The 21,450-nt window shown below is 41.2% G+C and overlaps 1 pseudogene; it reads left to right on the top strand.

Annotated features, from left to right (window-relative positions):
* The first annotated feature begins 5,602 nt into the window (after positions 1–5,602).
* The window catches only part of LOC105309252, a 98,227-nt pseudogene continuing 82,379 nt past the window's right edge, over positions 5,603–21,450 (top strand).

Genomic DNA, 21,450 nt, shown 5'->3' with positions numbered 1-21,450 from the left:
ATAGTAACGGAAACAATGATTTGATGTGTGTTTGGCATAAAGACTGCCTTCCAAGATTTGCTCCCACAAATCTCTTCGTAAGAAATAATCTCAAGATAACTGTCCGTTTTCCAAACTATCTTTGATGCTTTGTAGCTGTCGAAAGAGTAGAAGCTCATTGTACAATGACGAAAGTTGAACTGCCTCTCTGAAATCTCGTGAAATTAGACTCCTGCAGTCCTTGGAATAAGTCCTTTACCTAGACAAAGACTACAGGATAAAACTGCAGCTTCCTGTTTACACAGAAGACTATGAAATACACGTTTTTTTTATTCAAACACCCAGACTCCAAAATCATTGGTCAGAGTGATCTAACGTGTTCCTTAAGAACATTTTATTACACAGCTTAGAGACTCCAGCAATGCAACTGTAGCACACCTTAAACGTCATAATGAGATGGCCTTGAGATGCCTATGAATTCTTAACCACAATTGACTGTTCAATCGTGCATCAGCATGCTGAGACTGCAGGTTGCAAGAAAAACATCAGACAAACTTACCCCTCATGATTATCCAATCATATCCAATACAGAAAACTGTGGTTACAGTCTCCACGATAAAGAAACAATGTCTGGTTATTGTTAGTGAACCAATGATGGGTTTCTACAGGGAACTCCCAAATATCTTCTTTTGTCCTGACATATATCTCAATAGAAAAGAGTGACATTCAGGACAGAATCGGTTTTAGTTTCACTGGCGTGTAGAACAGTGGGGAGAAATGCATGACTTAATGGAAATGGTACGGCATAAAACCCACACTTGGGCATTCACTCTTCTCGTATACCTTTACAAGTACAGTCAGGTCTATACAGCGTTTATCAATACAGGGACGGATACATTCATAAGACTTTTGGTTAGAGAAGACAGGCATTCTAAAACTTCTTTCATAGCCAATTCGAGAGGACAGTCTGTAATGGATAGTGATTTACTATATGCTGAAACAGCATACCTTAGTAATGAAAACAAATTTTTGAAGTGTGTTCGGCCTATAGCCTGTCATCCAAGTTTTGCTCTCTAATCTCACTTTCTACAAAATAACCTCAAGAAAACTGCCATTTTCACAATTATTTTTCATGCACTGTAAAAGTTCAAAGAGTAAAATCCTGCTGCAATAAGGCCAAGGTTGAACTACCTCTCTGAAAAGGTGATGTAGCTCATAATTTAATCCTGTCCTCTATGAACTAAAGTTGCCTGAAGTCCTTGTCTCATAGCAAAAACCTTTTTAGGGATGAAAATATAGAACGGAGCCTGTGGAAGCCCAGGCCCACAATGTCAAGACCATCCAATTGGTCACAATGTCCAATCTGAAAACCTAGGCCCACAAACATCAAGCCTGGCTCTTCATACCTGAAACCCTTGTGAACAACTTGGCCTTTATAACCAAACTGTCATCCCTGGGGAGGAGAAAGAATGAAAGACTTGGTGCATGCCTCCTAGCCTTACTCCCTTGAAAGCATTTACAATAGAAATTGGGTGAATGGCACCAACCCTGTGTCATCATAAAGTAGATTCAGCACAAAGTGGTCCCACATCACCAATTTTCCTTTTTGACATTTGTTGAAAGGTGAACGTAGCTTGCAGCTCCATTCCTTTCTTCTGGTAAGAGAGGGTAGTGTGGGCACTCAGAAACCTGGCCAAAGCCTGGAGTGTTCTTTAAGAGACTCGATTGGGGAACTTGGAATCACAATCAACTATTGCTCCTATTTTTAGGAAGTAGTGTAGAGACTGTGTCCCACACAATCTAGCCTAACTTTACATAATGAATCTTTAGGCAGACGACTTGGCAAACGGACACAAGAAATTCTTGGTAGGAAAAGAAAAGTCCACGGCCTAGGAGTCAGTCCTCTGCTGGACAGGAGTAGGTATGGTGGGCCTTTGAAAGCACAACATCATGCCAAACTCATAAATAAAGTAATCTCGATTACAATATGATTCATGCTCTGAAGTCTGGTTCATTCTATGAATAAAGCGAAAAAGTGTTGCGACAGCAACAAGACTGTTCTCTTGGTAGATATCACATTAATGTGGGGTATTCCTTGATCCCCATGTGAATTCCACCAGGTGTTTACTGGATCTCTGCGTGATTCTCTAGTGATTTCCAAGTGATTTTCAGGTGATTTCCACCTTATATCTCTTCCTTTATTTTTAAACAAGTTTTTTCAAAACTCATCTCATAAAATCTTCTTTTCACTATTCAGCACTGTGTCATTGGACTTGAAGCAATTTTCTGTCGACAATTGTGGCCAAAAGTCCACATAAAAATAGTGCAGGAGTCCCAGATGAAGCCGTTCAGAATTTTACTCACAATGACCCAGCATTTTTGCTCTAATACAGAAAATGGCACTTCCAGTTTACACCACTCTAAAGTAGCTTCATCAAGGAGACTCATCCTCCAAATTACAATGCAGATCATGTTCGAAGCAACTTCACTGCATTTAAACAGGTTGCCTGAAAAGAGATGAAATGCAAGGCCAGTTATGTAACAAAAATTGTCTGTTAGTCTACGCCGCTGTCCTCAAGCCAACCTTCTCACGCAGACACGACCTTTCCATTGAAGGACCTTTAGTTGACTATGTTCCACAGACACAATAATTTTCTCAGTGCTTATTTAAATTTTACCAAATCTTGAGAAGGGTAATCGAAAGTGAGCACCACTTGTGATGCCCTCAAGCCTGTCTCTTGACAGTTGTGTGAATCCCGCAGGGAAGCTTCCTATCATGACATTCCCTAATTCTCGTTACTAGATTTCCAGACGACTTCCACCTCACTTTCCTCTGCTAAGCTGCAATCAGCCGCTTCAGAACACGTTGATGGAAGAACCTCAGTATCAATATCTCAGATTTCTTTCCCTGGTGGTTAAACCAGTCCCTCTCAGAATTTGCAGTCTGAGGTTTGCTATAGGGAAATTATGAGGCAGCCATTCTTTCCAGCATCAAGTGGTATCCTCACAATGACTCAGTATTTTGCCTACAATACAGAAAATTGGCGGCTATTGTTCCCACCACTATCCAGTCACTACCTCACAGCACAGTCATTCTCAATGATCTATGCCACCGATGTGTGACTGTTGCCTCCACAAACAGAAGGCAATTTTCCTGACAAATAGACAAAACTAGAGGCGAATTAAAGATCATTGACTGCCTGCATATGCCATTGACTTCAAATGAGATTTGTAATGTGGACAGGATATTAGATTGGAGGACAGTTAAGAGGCTATCTTGGCCCCTTCTACTCCAGGTAGACTAATGACATCTCAGTGTCGATGTGAATTTGCTCAGTGATATGCACTTTTCACTACAAAGGGAGCATGACATCAACCTCCCTTAAGGATATGGATTGATGACACTAGACCAAACCTCAGGGCCTGTCTTTGCCTAACAAAAAGTAGAAGAGAGACTTGGATTTAAGCACTAAGCCTGTTTACTCTCAAAACTAGTAGATAGGAAAGCCTAAATCAAAGGGAAAGGCTAACTTCATGTAATTGAGTCTTCTCTATAAACCTATAACCTTGTCTCTGAGTTCTATTTCCTATTAGGAACCAGGATCCTGACCTCGGTTTTGTAGTATCAATCCCTTTCCCCATTTCCTGGAAATTGATCTGAGAAATTAGCCCACAGTATTTCTTCCGACACTCTCTGACCTAGACTGGAAATGTGGCTAAAGCCCAAGTTACAAGCCTGTTTTCTGTGAACAAATGTTGCCTGGAGCCATAGCTAAAAGCAAAAGCCTTCTGTATAGATTAAATATAAAACGGAGACTGTGGAAATCTGAACCAGGCCTTGACCACATAGGGGAAGCAGTTAAACTCAGGGCCACAATGTCAAGATCATTCAATTGGTAACAATATCCAGTCTGAAGATCTAGGTCCACAAATATCCAGCCTAGCCCCTGCTAATTGAATCTACTGTAGACAACTTGGCTCACAGAATCAAGATGTCATCTCTTTGAAGGTGGAATAATGGAGATATCGGTGCACAGTTCCAAGACTGTCCTCCCTTTAAAGTATTTATGATAGACATTGGGCTGAAGACACCAACCTGTGTCATCATAACAGTACATTCAGCACAAACTGGTTCAATGTCACCAATTTTCCTTTGATACAATTATTGAAAGGTGACCATATCTTATAGCACCAAGCCTTTCCCGTGGTAGTAGACTGTAGTTTGGGCACTACGAAACCAAGGACTTTGTCTCAGACTTCTATTTCCTATTAGAAACCAGGGTGTTGACCTAGGTTTTGCAGTTCTAATTCCTTCTGCTATTTCAAAAAAGTAGATTGGAGAAAATAGCCCACAGCATTTCTTCCAACTTTATCTGACATAGACTGCAATGTGGTGTAGCCCAAGTTCCAGGCCTGTTTTCTGTGAACGAATGTTGCCTTGAGCCCTGGATCTAAGCCAAAGTCTTCTTTATAATAGAAGAATATAACAGAGAATGTGAAAATCGGAACCAAGCCTCGACCAAATAAAGGAAGCAGTTAAACTCAGGGCCACAACATCAATATCATCTAATTTAAAAAATATCCAGTAGGCAGACGTAGGCCCACAAACATGCAGTCTTTCCTCTGGTAGCTGAAACTATTGTGAACACCTTGGCCTACAGAATCAAGCTGTCATCTTCTGGAAGAAGAAAGATGGGTGGACTTGGTGCACACCTGTGACCCTGTACTCTACTAAAAGTATTGACGATGGGAATTGGGCCAAAGACACCAACCAGTGTCATCATAACAGTACATTCAGCACAAAATGGTTCCATGTCACCAATTTTCCTTTGAACCAATTTTTGAAAGGTGACCATACATTATAGCACCAAGCCGCTCTTCTAGTAATACAACATAGTTTAGGCATCAGGAAACCTAAATCAAAACCTGACCTGTTTTGTAAGTTACTCGATTGGATAGCCTGGAAGCACGGCTAATCGTTTCTTTATTTCCAGAAAGCAGGTTGGACCTAGGCACACAGAACCTAGCCGAACTTAACTGAATGGATCTTTTCATGGAGAAAGTGACACACAGTCACAAGACATTTTGGTAGGAAAAAAGGTTGATGGAAGTCTATGGCCCAGGACCTAGTCCTCTGCAGGAAAGCAGCTAAGTTGTGTGGACGTTTGAATACACAACACCACGCCAGTCTCATTTACAGGATACACTACACAGCTAAACAATGCACAAACTGAAGTCTGATTCACTGTAAGAGGTTAGGTAAAAGCCTAAAGCCACAGTAACAAGACTGGTCACCTGGTAGACACCAGATTCCTGCAGGGTCTTTCTTGTTCCCCACGTGAATCCCTCCAGGTATTCATTTGCCCTACATTCTTTCCTTAGTGATTATTACTTTACTTTCACGTGACTTGAACTTATTTCTCTTCACCTAGCCACCAAGTGTTTTCAAAACACGTCTCATAAACTCTTATTTTCAATATTTCAGCATTGAGTTCTTGGCCTTTAAGCAATTCTTCTCGACACTCGTAGCTGAAGTTTCATCTTCAAGAATAGCGTGGCTATCTCATCACACCTTAAGGGTTATGCTCACGATGACTCAACGTTTCTTCAACAATCCCGCATAATGGCGCTTAGAGTTTCCATGATAGCTTCGTCATTCAGACACAGCCTCTACATTTCAACGCGGTTAATGTATGACCGCTTCTTTTATTGTATACAAGTAGGTTGTCTGACCAGAGACGAATCCTTAGGGAAGTTACCTGACAACTTAGGCTTAGCCTATGCTGCTGTCCTCAAGCAAGTCTTCTCATGCAGACATAACCTTTCCATTCAAGGCCTATTAGGTGGCTAAGATACACAGATAATCTTCTTTTCTCAGTATTTATGTATGTTACTAAGGAATGTAGAAGGGTAACACAAGAGTGGGCGCCACACCATCACCCCAATTTTACGTGACCTTCGTGTGTTACCCTCAGCCAGTAGCTTATTGCTCACCTGAATCCTGCAGGAAAATCTCATGACTATCGCAAGATTTCCTAATTCTTGGTAGGAGATTTCCAGTCGACTTCCACTTCATTACCTCTGCTAGGATAAACAAGCCTTTTAAGAACATGTTGAAGACACTGCCTCAATGTCAGTATCTCAGCATTTTTTCCTTATGGGATTAGCCAGTCTCAGAGACATTCAGTCTTAAATAGCCTTGAGGAGAAATTCTTAAGCAGCCTTTTTTTTTGCAATGAAGAGATAACTTCCCAATGACTCAGCATTTTCCTCACAATAAAGCTATATGGCAGCTTTGGTTCCAGCTGCTATCCATTCTCTTCCTCACAGCATAATCAGGCTCTATTATGAAAGCAGCCAATGTGTGACTTCTGCCTCCACTGACATAGGCAGGTTTCCTGACAAAGAGACAAAAGTAGAGGCGACTTAGAGATCATTGACTGCCTGCATATACCCTGGAACTCAGAAAATATTTGGAATGTGGACACGACCTTCAAGTGGAGGTCAGTATGAAGTTTGCCTCACCCGCTTTCTCTTCCATGCATACTAGTTAGTTCTCAGTGATATGCACGCATCACTTCAAAGAAAGCGCTACATCATCTCCTCTTGTGAGGATGTAGATTGGTGACACGGGCCCAGGGTACAAAGCTTGTCTTTTCCTAACAAAAAGTAGAAGAGAGACTGGGAACCAAGGCAGTAAGCCTATGCTCTCTGAAAACGAGTAAATAGGATAACTTAAACCACAGGGCAAGTCTGTCTTCATGGAATTTGAGTCTTATCTCTAAACCTAGTACCTTTCTCATGCTTGCATTTCCTATTGGGATCCAGTGTGCTATCCTTATTGCAGTTACCTACCTCTATTTCAGAAAGTAGATTTGAGAAATTAGCCCAAAGCATTTCTTAAGACTTTCTCCAACAAATACTGAAATGATGGCGTAAGCCCACATTTGCAATCCAGTTCCATGTGAATAAATGGTGCCTGAAGTCCTTGTCTCAAAGCAAAAACTTTCATAGAGAAGAGAAAATAAAATGGAGACTGTGGAAATCGGAATCAAGCCTGGACCTCTTAAAAAGACATAGTTAAAGCCAAGGCCCACAAGGTCAAGACCATCCAATTGGTAACAATGTCCAGTCTCAAGACCTAGGCCCACAAATATTCAGCCTAGACCTTTTTACCTGAAACTCCTGTGGATACCTTGGCCTATAGAACCAATCTGTCATCTTCTAGTAGGAGGAAGAATGGAGGGCTTGGTGCATGCCCCCAAGACTATACTCCTTTGAAAGCATTTACAATAGAAATTGGGCTGATGGCACCAACACAGTGTCATCATAACAGTACATTCAGCACAACCTGGTCCTATGTCACCTATTTTCCTTTTAGACAATTATAGAAAGGTGACCATAGTTTGCAGTTCCAAGCCTTTCTTCTGATAAGAGAAGGTACTATGGGTAATAAGAAAACTGGCCAAAGCCTGAACTGTTCTTTAAAAGTCTTGGTTGGGGAGCTTGGAATTGCAACAGAGTATTGCTCTTATTTCTAGGAAGTAGAATGGAGACCTTGGGCCACAGAATCTAGCCTAACTTTACATAACGAGTCTTTAAGTAGAGGACTTGGCAAACAGTCACAAGACATTCTTAGTTAGAATAGAAAAATGGTTGTAAGTCCATGGCCTAGGAGTCAGTCCTCTGTTGGAACAGGGATAAGTTGGATGGATGTTTGAAAACACAACACCACACCAATCTTATATAAGGTAAACTCAATTGCAATACGATTCATGCTCTGAAGCCTAGTTCATTTTATGAAGGAAAATGAAAACCTACGGCCACAGCAACAAGTCTGGTCATTTGGTAGATACCAGATTAGTGCGGGGTATTCCTTGATCCCCATGTAAATTCCACCAGGTGTTTACTTAATTCCTGCATGATTCCCCAGTGATATCTAAGCGATTTTCAGGTGATTTCTACCTTATTCGTTTTCCCCTATTTTCAAACAAGTATTTTCAAAACTCGTCTCATAAACTCTAATTTTCGATATTCAGCATGGAGTCATTGGCCTGTCAGCAATTCTCTGTCGACAGTAGTGGCCACCTTCTGCTACATGTACACTAATGATTTCTCAGTGTCGATGTGAATTTTCTCTCCGATATGCACTTTTAACTACAAAAAGAACACTACGTAATCCTTCCTTGTGAGAATATGGATTGGTGACACATACCCAAGGCACAGGGCCTGTCTTTGCCTAACAAAATGTAGAAGGGAGACTAGGAACTAAGACTCTAAGCCTGTCCTCTCTGAAAAGTATTAGATAGGAGAACTCTACCAACAGGGTAAGATATCCTCAGGTAAGAAAATTTTTTCTCAAGACTTCGGAACTTGTATCTTGCCTGGATTTCTAATCAGAAACATAAGCACTGACCTTGGTTTTAAGTTCCAATTGCTTCCATTATTTCCAGAAAGTGACTCTCAGAAATTGGCCCACAGCATTTCCTCTGTCTTTTCCTAACAGAGACTGAAGGAGTAGCATAAGCCCACATTTCCACGCATGTCCCTTGTGAAGAAATCTTGCCTGGAGACCTGGGCTCACAACAAAAGCCTTCAATACGAAAGATAAACTAGAATGAGCACTAAGCCTGGACCTCCTAAAAGGAACTATTTGGAAGCCCCAGGTCCACAACTAAAAGAACATTCAATTGGTAACAATGTTCCGACTGAAGACCTAGTCCCACAGCCGCCACCCCATCCCTTGTTACCAGAAATTCTTGTAGAGCTTATTGGCCTACAGAACCAAGATGTCATATCCTAGGAGGAAAAAGAATGAAGGACTCAGTTCATGGCTCCAAGTCTGTCATTCCATTAAAGTATTTATGATAGAAATTTGGGCCAATGGAACCAACCTTGTATTGTATTAACAGTACATTCAGCACAACATGGACCCATGTCACCAACTTTCCCTTTTGAAAATTATTGAATGGTGACCATATCTTATAGCACCAAACATTTCCCCTGGAAACAGAAGGTAGTGAGGTTACTAAGAACTCTTAATCAGGAACTCGACTGGGGAGCCTTGAAGCAAGGTCAAGCTTTTCACCTATTTCCAAGAAATAAAGTGGAGGCCTCTGCCCACAGAATCTAGCCTATCTTTACATAAAGGAATCTTAGGTGGGGGACTTGGCACATGGTCACAAGACATTCTTGGTAGAAAAAGAGAGTCAGTAGAAGCCCATGGCCCAGGACCCAGTCTTCTGCCCACATTACAGTAAGTATAGTGGATGTTTGAAAACACAACATCATGCCTGTCTCATTTACAAGGTAGACGCAAGTGAAAAACGTTTCACACATTATAGCCTGGTTTATTCTAAGAACTAAAGTAAAAACCTAACCAAGAGCAACAATACTAGTCACCTATTAGATACCAGATTCCCGAGTGGTCTTGCCTGACCCTCACGTGAATCCTGTGAGCTGTTCACATGACCGCCACATTATTCCCTAGTGATTGCTATGTGATTTTCAGGTAACTTCCACCTTACTTCTCTTCCCCTATCCTTAGTCAAGTGTTTTTAAGACAAGACTCATACAATCTTCATTTTCAATTATTCATCATTAGTGCATTGGCCATTAAGCAATTCCCTCTCGATAGTAGTGGCTTAGGTTGGCATACAAGAATAGTGTGTGAGTCCCACCAGGACAGGTTAATAGTTATGCTCAAAATGACTCAGCATTTTTACTACAATACAGCAAAATGGGGCCTAATGTTTCTACTGCTCTAAAGTAGCTTCATCAAGCAGACTCAGCCATCAAATTTCAACAACAATAATTTGCGAGAGCCGCTCCCTTTGCCTTCAAGCAGATTGCCTGACTACAAATGAAACCTCAGGCCGGTTAACTAATGACAATTGTCTGGTAGCCTTCAACGTGTCCTCAATCAAGACTTCTCATGCAGACATGACCTTTGGATTGAAGAAATGTTAGGTGACCCTGTTACGCACGGACTCAGCTTTTCTCAGTATTTATGTGAATTTTACCAAGAAATGTAGAAGAGTAGCTCAAAAGTGAGCCCTACACCATCACCCCAATGTCAGTTGATCAGCCAGTGATGCCCTTAGGCCAGTCTCTTTATGGTCACGTGAATCCTGTGGGAAAGCCTTATAAATATCACGAGATTCCCTAATTCTTGTTATGAAATTTCAAGGTGACTTCCACCTCACTTGCCTCTTCTCACCTAAAAAAAGGATTTTCAGAACATGTTGAAGGATCTGCCTCAATGTCAATATCTCAGCTTTCTTTCCATGGTGGTTAAGCCAGTTCCTCTCAAAATTTCTAGTCTGATGTTTGCTACAGAGAAATTCTGAGGCAGCCGTTCTTTCTGCCATGAAAGGGTATCCTCACAATGACTCAGCATATTTCCTACAATACAGCAAAATGGTGACTGTTGTTTCTATCGCTAACCAGTTGCTTTCTCACAGTACACTCAGTCTCCAATTATCAAAGCAGCCAATCTGCGAATGCCACCTCCACTGCCTTAAAGCAGTTTTCCTGACAACAGATAAAAACAGAGGTGAATTAACAATCATTGACTGTCAGCATATACCACTGACCTCAGGTAAGACTTGTAATGTGGACACGACATTCGATTGGGGGTCATTTAGGAGGCTGACTCGGTCACCTTCTGTTACATAAAGATTCTTGTGTTCTAGGTATTTATGTAAATTTTCTCAAGTGATATGTACGCAAAATTACAAAGAGAGCACTATATCATCCCCATCTGTCACATGATCTCCCTGTGTTTCATACAGCATAGGCTCTTCAAGGGTAGCTGATTCCTACGGGCACTCAAGGTTAACACTGTCTAATTTTAAACAGAGTAGACTAAAGACCTACTCACACTATCAACATCCTTTATTCAGTGACAGAAACTAATATGCAGTGCATGGCCCACAGATCAAAGCAGTCAACTTTTACGAAAAAGACAGGAGACCTCCGTTCATGCAACAGTACTGTCCTATCTTCAGTTCATGTAGACTGGAGACTTGGGCCCAAGACACAAAGCCCATTCTTCTAACAATAATATAACAAAGCCCTGGTCTAAAGCCAAAAAGCCGGTTCTTGTTAAAAATTAGTATATTGGAGAACTTAAATTGCAAGGCCACCTTTCCTCTGGTAAAAATATATTTCTTAAAGAAATAGAAACTTGGCTCCAGGCTTAGAATTTCTGTTAGGAGCAAGAGTGGTGACTTTGGCCTACAGTTCCAACTCTTCACCTATTCCAGAAGTTCGAGTTGAGACCTCGGGCCACATCATTTCTTCTGTCTGAACATCTGAACGTCTGCCTTTTCGTCTGAATGAAGGTCGAGTTTTGTCCTAGGCCCACAGCAACAAGCCCATCTTTATGCAAGGGAAACTAGAATGGAGACTAAGGCCAGTGACACTAAGCTTAGACTCTCCTCACAGGAATTAGAGTGCAGGCCAAGACTTCCATGTTCAAGATCATTCAATTTATAACAGACTAGATGAAACTAGTACTCACACTACACCCAAGGTATCCCCTGTGAATAGAAACTCGTGTGGAGTGTATGGCCCTCAGACAAAGCTGTCTTCTCAGAACAAAAGAAGAATGGAGGCCACTATTCATATGCCTAACACTGTTTTCCCTTGAGAGGATGTGGAATAGTGACACTGGTCCAAGTCACACTAACTCTTTTCCTAACAAAAAGTAAAAGAGTCTCGGACCCAAAGCACTAAGTTGGTCCTGTCTGAAAATTAGTAGATAGGAGATCGTAACCCACAGGCAAGCCTGTCCTCAGGTGAGAGAATCTTATCTCCAGGCCTATGACCTTGTCTCCTGCCTGTATTTTTAATCAGGAAGCAGAGTGCTGACATTGGTTTGCAGTTCAATCCCTTCCCCTTTTTCCAGGAAGTAGAGCTCAGAAATTGGCACATAGAATTTCTTCTGTCTTTCCCTAATAGAGACTGAAGGAGTGTCATAAGTCCACAGTTCAAAGCCTGTCCTCCATAACAAATGTCGTATGGAGTCCTAGGCTTATAGCAAAAGCCTTCTTTATGGAAGAGAAACTAGAACAAAGACTATGGACATCTGCACCAAGTCTGGACCTCCAAAAAGAAACTGTTGAGAGTCCCAGGCTGTCCCACAATGTCAAGACCATTCAATTGGTAACAAAGTCCAAATTGAAAACCTAGATCCACAAAACCCAGCCTAGACCTTGCTACCAGAAACTCTTGTGGATTCCTTGGCCTACAAAACCAAGCTGTCATCTCCTAGGAGGAGGAAGAACTGAAGACTCGGTTTACAGCTCCAAGACATTTATGATAGAAATTTGGACCGATGGCACCAACCTTGTGTCATGTGAACAGTACATTCAGCACAACTTGGTCCCATGTTACCAATTTTCCCTTTTGACAATTATTGAAAGGTGACCATAACTTACAACACCAAGCCTTTCTCCTGCTAGAGAAGGTAGTGTGCGCACTAAGAAACATGGCACAATGCCATATTTCTTTCAGGAACACGATTGTGGTGCTCTGAAGCAAGGCCAAGCATTGCTCCTATTTCCAGGAAGTAGAGTGGAAAACTTGGCCCACAAATCTAGCCTAACATTATATAAAAGAACCTTAGATGGAGGACTTGGCACATGGTAACAATACTTTTTTGGTAGAAAAAAAGAGTTGATAGAAGTCCATGGACCAAGACCCAGTCCTCCACCCGCACAAGGGTAAGTACAGTTGATATTTGAAAACACAACACCATGCAGGTATCTTTTACAAGGTAAACTCTATTGGAAAAGTTTTCACACACTGAAGCCTGGTTCATTCTTAGAATAATGTGAAAACCTACGCCCACAGAACAAGACTAGTCACAAGATAGACACTAGATTCCTGCAGGGTTTTCTTTGACCCGCTCATGAATCCCGCGAAGTGTTCACTTGACTCTTGCATGATTCCCTTGATATTGCAACCTGATTTTCAGGTGACTTCCACATTACTCCTCTTCCCCTAATCTCAACCAACTGTTTTCAAAACACGTCTCATAAACTCTTCATTTTTAATATTTCAGCATTGATGCATTGGCCATTAAGCAATTCCCTCTTGACAGTAGTGGCCAAAGGTTCACATCAAAGAATATTAATATTGCAGGAGTCCCACCTGAATTCATCAAGGATTATGCTCACCATGACTCAACATTTTTGCTACAATACAGCTAAATGGCTCCCACTGTTTCCACCGTTCTAAAGTAGCTTCATCAAGCAGACTCAGCCTCCAAATTTCAACGTGTTTACTGGGTGACAGCCACTCCCATTGCCTTCTAACAGGTTGCCTGACCACAGACGAAACATCAGGAGAGTTAACTAATGACAATTATCGGGTAACCTAGGATGATGTCCTCAAGCAAATCTTCTTATGCAGACATGACCTTTAAATTGAAGGGTTGTTAGGTGGCTCTGTGATACATGAACTCTCCTTTTCTCAGTGTTTATGTTAATTTTACTAAGGAATGTAGAAGGATAACTTAAAACTGAGTGCCACACTATCATCAGGTCTCCCCGTGATGCCTGCAGGCCAATTTCATAATGATAACGTGAATCCCGTGAGAAGACCTTGTGAATATCAAGTGATTCCCTTATTCTTGTTATATGATTTCCAGGTGAATTCCACCTTATTTTCCTCTGCTGGCCTAGTACAAGAGTTTTCTGTACACATTGAAGGAACTGCCTCAATGTCAATATCTCAGCTTTCTTTCCATGGTAGTTAAGCCAGTCCATCTCAGAATTTGTAGTCTGAGGTTTGCTATAGAGAAATTATGAGGCAGCCATTCTTTCCTCCATTAAGAGATATCCTTACAATGACTCAGCATTTTTCCTACAATACAGCAAAATGGCAGCTGTTGTTTTCACCACTATCCAGTTACTTCCTCACAGCACACTCAGCCTCAAATTATCAACTAGGCCATTGTGTGACCGGTGCCTCCACAGCCATATAGCAGTTTTCTAGACAACAGACAAAACCTGTGACAAAGTAACAATCATTTACTAGCCACATATACTGTTGATCTCAAGTAAGTTCTGTAATGTAGACACATTCTATTGGAAATCAGTTAGGAGACTGTCTTGGCCACTTTCTGTTATACATAGACTATTGTTTTCTCACTGTTTATGTGTATTTTCTCAAATGATATACACTCATCATTCCAAAGGGAGCACAACATCTTCCCCATCAGTCAAATGATCCTCCTGTGTTTTCTACAGTTCAGTCTCTTTATGGGCAACAGATTCCCACGGGCGCTCACATGATTCTTTCATGATTCCCTCGTGGACATGCTCCCAAGCTTAACACTGTCTAATTTTTGAGCAGACTAGGCTAAGGACCTACTCACACAACCAACATCCTAGACCGTGTGACAGAAACTAATGTGCAGTTCATAGCCTACAGATGAAAGCTCTTGATTCTTACGGAAAAGACAGACCTCCATTCAGGTAACAGTACTGTCCTCCCTTCAAATGATGTAGACTGGAGACCTAGGAACATGACACAAAGCCAGTTTCTTCTTAACACTAATATAACAAAACCTTGATCTAAAGCCAAAAAGCTGGGTTTTGTTGAAAATTAATATATTGGAGATTTTAAAACACAAGACCAGACTTTTCTCTGGTAAGAATATCTTTCTTGAAGAACTAGAACCTTGGCTCCAGGCCTGGATTTTCTGTTAGGAGCAAGAGTGGTGACTTTGGCTTGCCATTCCAATTCTTCAAATATTTCAAGAGGTCGAGCTGAGAACTAGGCCACAGCATTTCTCCTATCTTTTCCTAACATAGACTGAAGTGATAGCCTGGGCCCACGGTTCTTAGCGTTTTCTTTCTGAGCTAATGTCGAGTTGTGTCCTACACTCACAGCAATAAACTCATCTTAATGCAAGGGAAACTAGAATGGGGATGTAGGCCTGTGACAGCTAGCCTGGACTCTTCTCACATGAATTAGAGTATGGGCCCAGGTTCCCAAGTTCAAGACCATTCAATTTATAAAAGAATAGAAGAAACAACTACTCCCATGACACCCAAGGTATCTCCTGTGAACAGAACTCACGAGAAGTGTATGGTCCACAAACAAAACTATCCTCTCAGAACAAAAGAAAAACAGAGGCCACCATTCCTACCAGCAACACTGTCTTCCCTTGAGAAGATGTAGAGAAGTGACAAGGGCCCAAGTCATTATGTCTATCTTTCCTAACAAAAAGTACAAGTGAGAATGGGACCCAAGGCACAAAGCTTAGTCTCCCTTAAAACCTGTAGAAAGGAGAACTGAACCCACAAGGCATGCCTATCTTCAGGTAAGAGAATTTTATCTCGAGATTTAGGACCTTGTCTCTTTCCTGGATATCTAATGAGGAACCAGAGTACTGATTATAGTTTGCATTTCGAATCCCAGCAAGTGTAAATTTCGCCACGTCAAGCATGGCTCTGGAAAATATACCTGAGTAGGAACGGTTGGAGATTGATAAAAGAAAAAGACAGAAAGCTCAGATCAAGATGTCCACTGTATATCATCAGAAATGTGCTTAGGAGATGGTTTCATTTCAATATGCAGTCAGAAAAAGAATTACTATTCATTTACGGAATGGCGCTGCTGAGGAAACAGATTACAAGTACATCCTCACCAGAAAGATTTCTCATCACAGTCGACTGTCACAGTATACACAAGATTCCCTGGATTTCCATTCTGCTTGACAAAGAAACAGTGTATAGGACATCTGTTAAAGAACCTCTACTATAAACTATAAGAAAGATGCCACTGTATTAGTATCTGCTGATACAGTCCATGAATGTGGTAAGTTTGAGAGCATGTATCTCTAAAGAGTATGTGCCATCAGCTCTTGTGTATTGAAAACAGATCGCATCCTAAACAGAGATACACTCAGATCAGATTGTGTTGGAACGTCAAGAACAAGGGACAAAGAGCTTGCTAAATTCAAAAATGTATTACACAATTACAAGTAAAAGCAGTGTTTTCTTCCACTTCATTATTAGGGTGCCGCTTTACACTTCCCAGAATACCACAATACTATCACCAAATCGTTGACTGCCATTATGCATTATAGAATGAAGGTATTAAAAAGAGGTTTTATGGGGTGTGCTGTGGATATTTTTTAAAGTTTATAGATTTCAATGTCTTTTTCAAGGCAACAAATAAACTGCAGTATTTCAACACCATACAATAATGTTTATTACAAAGTTTGAGGTCTCTTTAGCATATTCACTCCATTCTAACACATGGCAGCCAAAACCCACTTCCTATGAATTTTCCCAATTAAACCTTCCAGCATTCTCTAATCGCTATCACACTTTGTAGATATTGGAAGAGACCAAGGTTACATCACGCACTTCATGTATCGAGTCACCTTTTAGAACAGTTCTGCTGGCAATTCAGTTTATCTTTCTATCACTTAACATATAGGATGATTTTGGAGCCACACAATGACACAGAAGCTTGCAGCATGGAAGAGGCTCAATTCAAAGCCATTTCCTCAAGCATTAATCGTCAGAGTGGACTAAATTCCTGATTAAGCATATCTGGATCTTTGATTTACAGCTCCACCAGTGTGTCAGTTTCTCATCATAAACATCCTTAGGACATGGTTTCCGTCACAGGGTCTAGGATGTTGGTAATGTGAGCAGGTCTTTACATTAGTCTGTTCAAAATTAGAGAGTGTTAAGATTAGTAGCAGGGCCCTGAGGAAGTCACAACAGCTTCACGTGAGTACTTGAGTGCCCATCAAGTCTGGATTATATAAAACAATGAGACATCATCTGACAGATGGGGTGATGTAATGTTTCCTTTGAAATGACGAGTGCATATCTCTTGGTAAAGTTCACATAAACACTGAGAAAATATTAGTCGGTGTGAAACAGAAGGTGGCCGAGACAGCCAACTGAATGTCGTGTCCAAATTACAAAACTCACTTGAGGTTAACAGAATATGCAGCTAATGGGTGTTAATTCACCTCAGGCTTTTTCTGCTGTGGGGAAAACTGCTTTATGGTAGTGGAGACGGTGGTTGCCCACTGGACACGATTAAAATTGTAGGTTGAGTGCACTGTGAGGAAGCGACAGGATCTGTTGGAAAGAACAGCTGTCATTTTGCTGTAGTGTAGGAAAAATGCCAAGTCATTGTTAGAATACCCTTTCATGGCAGAAAAAAACGGTTGCCTCAGAATTTCTCTAAAACAAATCTCAGACTACTAAAATTCTGAGAGGGACTGGCTTAACCACCATGGAAATAAAGCTGTGATATTGACATTGAGGCAATTCCTTCAACAGATTCAGAATAACCTTGTTTTAGACCAGCAGAGGAAAATGAGGTGAAAGTCACCTGGAAATTTCATAAGAAGAATTAAGGAATCTCGTGATATTCACAAGGTCTTCCCAGGGGATTCATGTTACCATTATGAAATTGGACTGAGGGCATAACAGAGAGACCAGGTGATGGCGTGGCACTCACCTTTTAGTTACCCTTCTACATTTCTTGGTAAAATTCACATAAACACTGCGAAAAGGAGAGTCTCTCTCTCAGAGCCCTCTAACAGCCCTTCAATCAAAAAGTTGTGTGTGCATGACAAAGCATGTATAAGGACAGTGGCGTAGTCTGCCAGATAATTGTCATTAGTAAACTGGCCTGATTTTTCATATGTGATCAGGTAACCTGATTGAAGGCAATGCGAGCAGCCATCGCACATTAACAACATTGAAATTTGGAGGTCGAGTCTACTTGATGAAGCTATGTTAGTGGTGGAAACAATAGTAGCCATTTGGCAGCAGTGTAGCAAAAATGCTGAGTCCTTGTGAGCATAACTCTTAATGGTTTCAGGTGGGACACCTGCACTATTCTTAGATGTGGACTTTAGTCCAATACGGTTGAGAGGGAATTGCTTAACAACAAATGCATCAATAGTAAAATTTTGAAATAAAGAGATTCTGAAATGTGTTTTGAAACACTTTGTTGAGGATAGGGGAATAGCAGTAATTTGGAAGTCACCTGAAAAGCATGTAGCAATATCTAGAGAATCACGTGGCAGTCACATGAACATCTCCCGAAATTCACATGAGGGTAAGAAAGACTCCGTGGAAATCTGGTGTCTACCATGTTACTAGTCTTGTGGCTGTGGGCGTAGGTTTTCAATTTACTTCTTTGAATGAACAAGGCTCCTGTGTGTGAAATATTTTCCACTTGAGTTGTTTGTAGCTGATACCGGCATGGTGTTATGTTTTCAAACATCCACTGTACTACACCAAGCGTGGGTATAGAACAGGGTACTGGGCCAGGGACTCCTATCAACTTTGTTTTCTTCAAAGAAGGTCTTCTTACCATGTGCCAAGTCCTCCAACTATGGTTCCTTTAAGTAATGTCAGGGTACAATTTGTGGGCTCCTGTCTCTACTCTATTTCCTGGCAATAGGAGAAATGCTTGACCTTACCATGAGGCTCCCCAATCGAGTTCCTGAAAGAACAGTCCAGGCTATGTACCAGTTTTCTTAGTGCCCACACTACCTTTTCCTACCAGCAGAAAGGCTTGGGGCTGTAAGTTATGGTCATCATTCAATAATTGTCAAAAGAGAAAATTGTTGATGTGGGTCCAAGTTGTGCTGAATTTACTGTTAATACAACACAAGGGTGGTGCCAGCAGCCCAAATTTCTATCATACATGCTTTAAGGGGAGAACACTCTTGGAGCCAGAAACCAAGTCCTCCATTCTTCCTCCTTCTAGGAGATGACAGCTTGGATCTGTAGACCAAAATTCCACAAGAGTTTCAGGTAATAAGGGCCAGGGTGGGTGCTGTGGAACTAGGTCTTCATTCTGGTCATCGTTACCAATTAGATGTTCTTTGTATTGTGGACCAGGACTTCCAACCAGATCCTTTTAGGAGGTCCAGGCTTGATGCTGAATTCCAGTTTTCATTCTAGTTTATCTTCCATAAAGAAGGCTTTTGCTGTGAGCCTAGGACTCCAGGTGACATTTGTTCACAGAGGACAGGCTTGGAACTGTGAGCTTACGCCACCTTTTCAGTCTCTGTTATGGAAAGATAGAAGAAATGCTGTGAGCCAGTTTCTGAGCTCTATTGTTGAGAGCAGATTGCAAGGTGACAAGGTCCTTGCAATATGTTTGGTCAACCAAGGGTTGCCTCACCTCAACGAAACCTCCTAAGAATCTGGAAGTATGAAGTGATGAGAGAACAATGCAGTGTTACTGGAGAAAGTAAGCTCATAGCCCTGAGGAGACAGGACTGAAAATTATCACAGCAGGGTATGCGGTGGCCATTGTGCAGAGAATGATCTTATTTTAGGCAGCAATTGTATGAGTTTGTATAAAAACATCTCATAAAAATAAAACTAAGCCATTGCTCCACCGTCAGCAGACAGTGGACCTCCTGATCCCAGCTTTCTGTCTTCTTTCTTTTCTCAATCTCCCGCCATTCCCACTCAGGTACATTCTCCAGAGCTGAGTAGGATGTGGAAGAATTTACCACTTACTGGACATGGCAGTTGGCACCTGGACAGGGACCCGAGTACGGAAACACGTAAAAAAGTGTAAGGTGAGGGATTCTTGGGAAAAGCGTACACAAAGAGGAGGAGGGAGAAAATACAAATAAGAGCCTGGTAGAATTCTAGAAAAAAATGCATGTTAAATAAATTTAAGCAATAAGCTGTCATAGTCAAGGGTAAAACATGGGACAACAAAAGTAAAAAGATTGTTTTGATACAAATACTTAAGGCTATGCTTAGAGCTAGAAACTATAAAGTAAAAGGAGAACAATTAACAGAATTTTTAAGTTGTGCAAGAAACTTGTCCTTGGTTCCCAGAAGAGGAAATTATAAATAGTCAGACCTGAGAGAGAATTGTGAAGCCATTTTGAGGGCACTGTACCTCTGAAGGGCCTGATAAGATCCCATTTTTACATTCCTCTTATGGGCTTTAATAAGAGATTGTCCTGATTCTACTTGGGAGGATCAAAGACTCCCAGGAGGAGAAGGTAATGTTGCTACAGTGTGAAGGACTTTGGAGAGGCATGAGGATCTTCATACTCTCCATCGCCTTCTGCTCCTCCACCACCATTGCCTCCTGAGTATGAGCAAGAAATAGAGAGGGAGGCTCACAGAAGTCATCAGGCTAGGGCAGGAGAGGACAGTCAGGAATGGACTTTGACGAACTGAGTAAGCACCCCAAGTAAAGTTACAAACACTGATGATCGGGAAATACGAATATGTGCATAACCTCTAATCTATATTTGTCTGTGTTATATGTAATATGGTGATTCAGTTAGGAATTCTAATTATGATGGAAAGGAAAATGTATGCTTTTGGTAACAGAAGGTATGAAATATAGAGATTTATTTTGAAAAAAATTAAAGGAAAGGTGTTTGTGTTAAAGTTGGTTATTTCTGAATGAGTGAAAAGAGGAAAACTGAAGGAATGAAAAAAGTAGTAGACAATTTGTATATATAAAAAAAATCTGAGAGGAAATTTTGTGTGATCAAACTAAACAAGATTGGAAATTTAAATGCCAAAAGTAAACTAACGTGAAATAAAAGTGTTTTAATGTTTCTTAGACTATTAGTCTGCTACTAATGTTATGGAAAAGTTTTCTGAGTAGAATACAAGGATTCTGTGATTAATCAAAGTAATTTCTATGTTTTATGTTGCCTTAACCAGTTTTCTGAGGCTTTTAGAGAATATAATAACATGAGCCCAAATTCTGAGGGCCAGACACTCCTAGCTATAACTCGGTCTGGGCCCAATATTTAAAGAAAGCTCTAAAAGTTGGGGCCTAAACCCCAACCCAGCAGTCTTCCTTGGTGCCAGAAGTCTTTAAGGTGACCAATAACTGGGACAAAGTACAAAAATGGTGAGAATTTTAGCTGCCGTAATACAGGGACCTCTCAAGGTAACCTAGGCAATAAAAACTTTGCAGGCCTAGAGGGCCTCGATCTTGGTTTCCCATGATTTGCTTTGTCAGGACTGAAGCATAATCAACATGAAAACCGCAGAAGGAAGGGTACTAAAAGGGTGAATGTTCATCCCACCCTGGGAAGCTGGGGAGGGGTGGACCTCATAAGCCCTTACCCCACATAGCAAGCCTCTCATGAAGGGGTTGCTCTCTTCTCTAACAATGGAGGCTCAAGCACTTGCTAACCGCAGTTCCTAGAAAACCCATCACAATCACAATAATGGAACCTCAGGTCATCCTCGACATGGCAAGAAAAAAACCTGAATTTTTACTAGATACTAGAGCTACCTACTCTGTCCTGACCCATCCCAAAGGCCTCTCTCCAATGCTGTACAGTGACAGGTATAGTCAGCCCTCAAGGCAAATAGAAAGGCCCTACCTAGTTTTGTTAAGTTCCCAAATGCTGTCAAATTACAAGGAATCAACAGCTGGGTACCTTTATCTTGAATTAAACCAGTTTCTTAT

The sequence above is a fragment of the Pteropus vampyrus genome, unplaced genomic scaffold (assembly GCF_000151845.1).
Source record: "Pteropus vampyrus isolate Shadow unplaced genomic scaffold, Pvam_2.0 Scaffold702, whole genome shotgun sequence".
In the NCBI taxonomy this organism is placed as follows: domain Eukaryota; kingdom Metazoa; phylum Chordata; class Mammalia; order Chiroptera; family Pteropodidae; genus Pteropus; species Pteropus vampyrus.
This window is presented reverse-complemented; position numbering and strand designations above follow the sequence as displayed.